Source organism: Pinus tabuliformis, chromosome 9 (assembly GCF_031772625.1).
Source record: "Pinus tabuliformis cultivar Carrire ecotype Pingquan chromosome 9, CPIR1, whole genome shotgun sequence".
In the NCBI taxonomy this organism is placed as follows: Eukaryota; Viridiplantae; Streptophyta; class Pinopsida; order Pinales; family Pinaceae; genus Pinus; species Pinus tabuliformis.
Genome location: NC_142307.1, coordinates 690,441,952 through 690,448,674, shown reverse-complemented (window position 1 = coordinate 690,448,674; position 6,723 = coordinate 690,441,952). Strand labels below are relative to the sequence as shown.

Sequence of the window (6,723 nt, the reverse complement as noted above, 5' to 3'; positions counted from 1 at the left end):
TGGCGGAGGATACCACAGCACCAACCAGGGTTTTGGTTATGCTTCGTGGGATCACCATGCTCTCAAAAAAAAAAAACCTCTAAAAGATCAACCCTACTACTCAAATCATCTGAAAAGGGTTTATCTATTGCTCATTGTTTCCCTTGTTGTAGCAACAGTGGGGGTTTATTTACATCTTCTTTAGAATATTGATGAACTCCTCAACATTTCCATGCTCCATGGGCTTAGCATTGCACCCTATGATCCCTCATTGAGGGAGATCAGGATTTGACTCTATACTAGCCAACATGCTAGTATTTTGCAGAACATTTTCAGACTGCATATTTTCAAACTGAGTAGAAGGTAATTGTCCATCAGAAGTGGATACCTTATTATCATTAACCTCTGGCTTGCCATCAACACCACAAGAAATCTCTGACTTGCCATCAACATCACAAGCAACCTCTGTCTTGTCATCAAGAGCACCAGCAGCTTGTGTTGTACCCGACATCTCTTCAAGGTACTGACAAGAGCCTTTCTCCTCTTCTTTCGTCACTGCTCCATCATGCTGCTTTTGCTCCCAAATCAACTCTGTTCGTTCTTTTTCAGGCTGATTCAGATGTGGCTGATCTTTTAAAACTCTACTCGCTGCAAGTTTTGTTGCTACATTTTCTACACACTGAGAATTATCTACAGTAACTTGATTGGCCTGTACAAGCTCCTTTTGATCTGCATCACCAGTACTTATATCAGAAGTTGCTTTCATTCCTTTCAAAGCTTCAAATCCAGGCTCTTTCGGATTAGAGACTTCTTCCTCTTCTTTCATTGTTGTTGTTTCAGGGCACTTCTGCTCCCCATAAGACTTTAATTGTTCAGTTTCAGGTTGACTCAGATGTGGCTGATCTTCTTGTGTTGTACTCGCTAAATTTGTTGTGGATACATCTTTTACATTTTGAGAATTATCTAGAATAAGTTGATTCAACTACACAGACTCCTTTTGACATTTGTCACCAGCGCCAATATCAAATGCATCTTTAGCTTGAGTTACATCTCTGGCATCAATCTGAGCAGTATGATTATTTTCTGATTCCTGGGCTTTGCCTGTATCCTCAATCTCTGTACTGACAGGTGTTGACTGTTCCACTGTGGCGTTTTTATAACCTCTTCTTGAGGCTGGGACTGTAAACTAGGAACTTGAGGTTTTACTTTGGAATCGACTAATGAATGACAGTTGTTCATCTCTACAACAGCTCCAGATTCATGAGATTCATGAGATAGCACAGTCTCTGTAGTTGTCTCATTGCAGATAGTGGTTTCTACTATCACTTGCTCTATCTGGTCTTCAACAACCGATAGTTCAGCAAGGCTGAACATATCATCTTGACATAACAACCCATCTTGTTGAGCAGCAACAATCTCTAGATTTGAGATCCATTCTTTAGTTTCTATCTTCTCATCGGCAGTAAAATCCATCAAATCATTTAATGAAGACCCGTCTACCTCCATCCTAGTATCGGAGTGACTGGATTTCGATATTTCCATAAAATTGACACCTTCGTTCCCACCCGACATGTAAAGCTTTCAATGCAAAGGAAGCTCATAAAAATCGAAGCAGCTATGCGTAATCACTATCTGCCGCTCCTCCTGTTCATCATGCGCCACTCTTGATAACGTTTATTGTTTACTCGAAAAAAATAATAATAATAATAAATAAAAAAAATAAACAAATAAAATAGTAAAAAAATAAAATAAAATAAAATAAATAATAATAATAATAATAATAATAATAATAAAGTAAAAAATAAAAAATTGTCTGGCACCATATAGTCCAAATAGCTTCTGTGAAGTCTATATCATCCTTACAAATCTCCTTAAGGTGCTGAAATCCTGCAGCTTAATTGGTCAAACTTATCTCAAAATCCTTCATCAACTTAGTGCATCCGCAACCTTATATAGTTTACCCACATTTTGCTTGATTACAAATGAGAAACTCTGGTAAATAATTTAGCGATTATGCATGGCAAGCATTTGACCTATCTCAAGTCTGCCATTACTTCAAAGCTTAATGATCTATGTATATTCGTAACTCCTTAGATGTTAAGCAATGTGTCCAATGGCAAAATACATTTGTACTTTTGAATACGGTTATTGATGATGAACATCTTATTGCTTCTTTTCTTCATTAAACTTTTCATTTTGGCATATTGTGGGATGCCCTTCCTAACTGAGTACATTTTTTGCGAGCCAAACCTGAAACGTCACTATCAACTTCAAAAAGTATGTTAGTGTCCATAAGGGCTAAACCAGAGCTTCTGCCATACATCTTTTGAGAGCTTATCACAAAAAGCTTTTATTTTTTTATTGTCAAATAATTCATAGGTGTTGGAATCATAGAGCCAAGACAGATGCATTTTTTTGCATACCTGATGGATCTATTTGGCTTTGCAAAAAAAATTAACTTGTTTACTTGGCGTTATGGCTCAAAATTGTCCTTTGAGGAATGAGCCTCAACGGGTTTCAAATGGATAGTTTAGGGAAGCTGCCTCTGTCACCGACACAATCCCTCTTGCTTTAGTGAAATGTTTGTGCTTACCAAGTTTGGGGAATGTCCCTAATATCTATCATTGATCAAAACTTTGAAAATCTACTACTTAATGCTTCAAATAATGTAGAAAAAATTCAAAGATGCAATTCATAGTCGTACATCTATGAACAGATCCTTGAAATCTGTGAATAAATATCTCAAAATTAGCACATAAATTGTGAAATATTGTCTACTCTTCCTGGTTGACTTGGTCCTTGTCCTTTGGTGTGAGAAAAAGAAGCTGGTAAAGAAGAAATTAAGCAAGGGAATCATAATTTATAAAATTCTGATCAATGAAATTTATATCTAAATTTCCAAGCTAAGTGAGCCAAAAAACTGAAGGAATTCTTTTTCATTAAAACACTTAATAGATCAAAGTTCAAACACACTAACTTTTATTAATTAGAGTTAAGTTGAGTACAATTTTTTTGAGAAAATTTAAATCAAGAGTCGTCCAAACTCCAAAGAGTCTAAGGGGGCAAGAAAAGTATCACAACTTAAGAATATTCTCATGTTATGAAAGACATTTGATCGTAGCTTAGGACTCAGAAACAAAATAAAGGAGCAAGAAGTATAGATTGTTGAAGAAGGGATTTTTGCATTGACCTCTTGAATTGCCTCCTTTTTATGCTTGATTTGAGCTCAAAATCTTGGTGATTCCTCATTGGTAGATACATTGGAGCTAAGATTCTTGGTGATTCCATCAGTGTTGTTCCAATTTATATATTCATCTTGAGGATGTCACTATGCAATAGTAGTTTATATGTGTTAAAAAAAAAAAAAAAAATTAGTTCGTCAAAATTCCAACTCTGGTGTTGGGTTTCTCTGGTAAAATGGGCATCAGTCTGTATTGGCAGTTTTTGTGAGTTGGCAGTCATTTTACAGCAATTTCCTCCCAAAAAGTTGACAAATGGCAGCAAGACAGTCTTCTATCAGACCAACCACTTATCTTGTAGTTTCCAGCACAGTCATCCACTAAAAATAGCTCGATTCCTAATTCTTGACTGTTTGGAAATAAAACAAGTCTATTTTCCAACAACAGTTAACTAGGGATTAAGGCATTGTTAATATGCATGTACAAGGTCAATACTTTACAGTTTAATGACAATTGACAACAAAATTCTTTTGTATCAGCTAGTGACCAACCTTTCCATGCACAATTTTGGCCTTAAATATTTTTTATTTGGTGTTAGCACTAAGATTTAAGTGTTGCAGTGGCCTGTAGACGGCCACATAACAGCACTATGAAATTATTTTGGTGATTATTGTTTACATGAGAATGCATGGTCAGGTTGACCTGGTTTAAAGTTTTCAAGATTCTATAAAGATGGCATGAAGAAGATAGACAATAGAGAGATCATTGAGAAATACACTACAACCAGCAGCATCTTATTACATTCTTCTTTCTTTAGTTGCTACCTCCACTCTGTGCATTGATTGTTATGCAGCCAGTTTTATACTTGCCATCATGATGCAGACAATTTTTTTGGTTAATACAAAACAGGGTGTGATTTTGCCATGTGTTACAAAGTTCAAATCAGATGTTGACTTATGCACCATATAAGTTGATCCAATACCATTCACAGTCAAATCTTTATTTCTTCTATTATTGAATACCTAGCTTGAAATCAAATAACCCAAAATACACTCCCTTTGACGAAGAGAGTCGCCATGTAACTATCTCCTCTCCAAATCATAAGTGTGTGGAAAATAAAGATCTCTGGTGCAAGACATGCTGTTGGAAACCTTCATTGGACTGCTAGTTTAAGCCATTTCTCAAAGTTGCACTTCCTGTAATCACTGCTTTTGCAATGAACTCCAGTAACAAAAAGCATCCATCTCTCAAGAAAGAAGGAAAAAATTTATTGAATTGAATTTCCTCAACATCTCTGGAGAGCACGACCAATATTTTCCCCTATATCCTATTTTGCTTTCAATGACACAGGCTCTTCTCCAACGTACAAATAAAAAAATGCCCTACATAGGTCATGACTATAGATTGTCCCCAGTTCCTCGCCACAAACCTCAGTCTGTAATTGCCCTCCTGACAAACGATGAAAATCAATAGTAGTTCCCAGGGAAAGAGAAATATCTTTCGAAAAGTATGAACAAAATGAAATCATTCCATCATCATTTGCCACTCCTTGAATCTTTCTTAGATGTCTCCGCAACGATCCTTCAAAAGCATTCTGCACCATACTAAGTTTTAATCCTTTGTAGTGTACCACAAGTCGAACTGTCATCTGCAAATCATGTCTCAGCAGGTCTTCAAAAGATCTGGGTGATTCTTCAACTCTTCTAACAGCAAGTTAGAATACCTTTCACCTAGTTTCTTGCATACAGAATCAGGGTGATCATATAAACCAAAAGCATATATTTTTAGAGATTTAACTTTAGCAATTGTTTTCACTGAGAACCAATACCAACAAGCACCTGGGAAATTAGACTTGTGTTGCTTCTTCCACAATAGTGACTAATAAGAGTTGTTGGAAATATTATTCCAATCCTAGGCTCTATTCCATCACTGACACAACCATCTTTCCTCGGAGTCAAGTAAAGCTTATCCCATTCTTCATGACCTTGAACTTCACAAAAACATTGTCAAAATGCATGCCTTTCTTTCTTAATTTCCTTATTTGTATCTTCAACTAGAATGGGCAATAACTTGGAAGGTGAATCGTCAAATGAGGGAACAAGTGTAGTGGCAAGAGCTACTGCAGAATATGATGGAGAGAGCTCATATTCATTCTGTATGTTTCCTCCCATGATTGACATAATTTTCCCAAGGACATCAGAGAGTGTATCTGCTTTACACATAGGATTTTCCTATAGTTTAGATATATTTCCATTAACAATATCAGATTTTGTACATGTCTTCCTAAGTCCATTATGGGAAAGACAATTTCTATAATTGGAATCTTGTGAATAGCCTGATTTTGTAGAAGTAACAGCAGGACCAAAAGTCCTCTGCTTCAACGAGAAAAGAAATCCTCCTGTCACCTGAGCAACAGATGCCACAGCCCCTTGAAGAGCCAAGCATCCAGGGACACGAATTTCCCAAAACGATTAAGAACGCTATCTGTGAATAAGCCAAATTCTAGCCATCTATCACTTCCATTGCATGATGTGTGTGACTCTGCAACAGAGATGAATGGATATCCAGAAAGACCAAGATTTGGTAAGAATAGCCAACTAATCTACATGTTACCTCATTTTCTTATCATGACATAATTTTATTAATGATGGGCATCCTGCAGTAGTTTCCATTCTACTTAATCCACCCACAAAATTTTCCTATTCTATATTTGTAGAAGAGAAAAATGGAACTATAATTTTTAATTGTCTCTGGTACACAAGAATTTTCAAGTCTTCACTTCAATTGAAGTCTCTGCTCATAACAACTGAGCTTCCATATGTAGACTGCAATTTGGAATAGGTATTTTTGACATATTATTCCCACACATCTCAACCATTAATGATTGTTAAATGATGGAATTTGACCTTGATCTGGATCTGATCAATTTGTTTAGAATTTAATGCTCAAAGGCAATGCGAGAATAAATTTGACTCGATCTCAAGAGATTTGTAATGGGCTAACGTTGAATGGAACATGAGGACTTCATGTTTGTTTCAAGGACATTTGTCCAAATTCGATAGATTTTGAAGCTTGAATGAAAGGCAATTGATGACTTGCCTTGAACAAAAGTCCTGGAAGAAGTCAATACTTAAAGCATGTCACCGAAAAAGATGCAGTAAACATGGGAATGGTTGTTAACTAAACAGATCAATAACTGGATCAATTATTGCAAAGCCAACACAAAGGGGAAATGGTTCCATTTGATCCATTTGGAATTAGATTCCTTGACTTCGAGAGTGAATTTACTTCTATGGGATCCAATTCAGATATAGTTTTGGATGATACATTAGAAAGACAAATATTAGAGAGAGATTATGGATAAGTGCATTTAATTAATAAAGTCACATGTTATAAATAATATTAAGTTAAACCGGGTTAGTCATGTCTTAATGAAATAGGGTGGTTGTACGGGGTAGTCTCTCTCCTCTTTATATTATCTAGTCTTGATAATTTCCATATTGAGTTATAACAAGCAATACCTCCATTTCTTCTATCTCTTCTCTTTTTGAAAATATTCTACTAT

The 6,723-nt window shown here is 36.0% G+C and overlaps 1 pseudogene; it reads right to left on the bottom strand.

Moving 5' to 3' along the window:
* Nucleotides 1-4,443: 4,443 nt before the first annotated feature.
* Nucleotides 4,444-5,329, bottom strand: LOC149150538 (fatty-acid-binding protein 2-like; annotated as a pseudogene).
* Between the last annotated feature and the right edge of the window lie 1,394 nt (nt 5,330-6,723).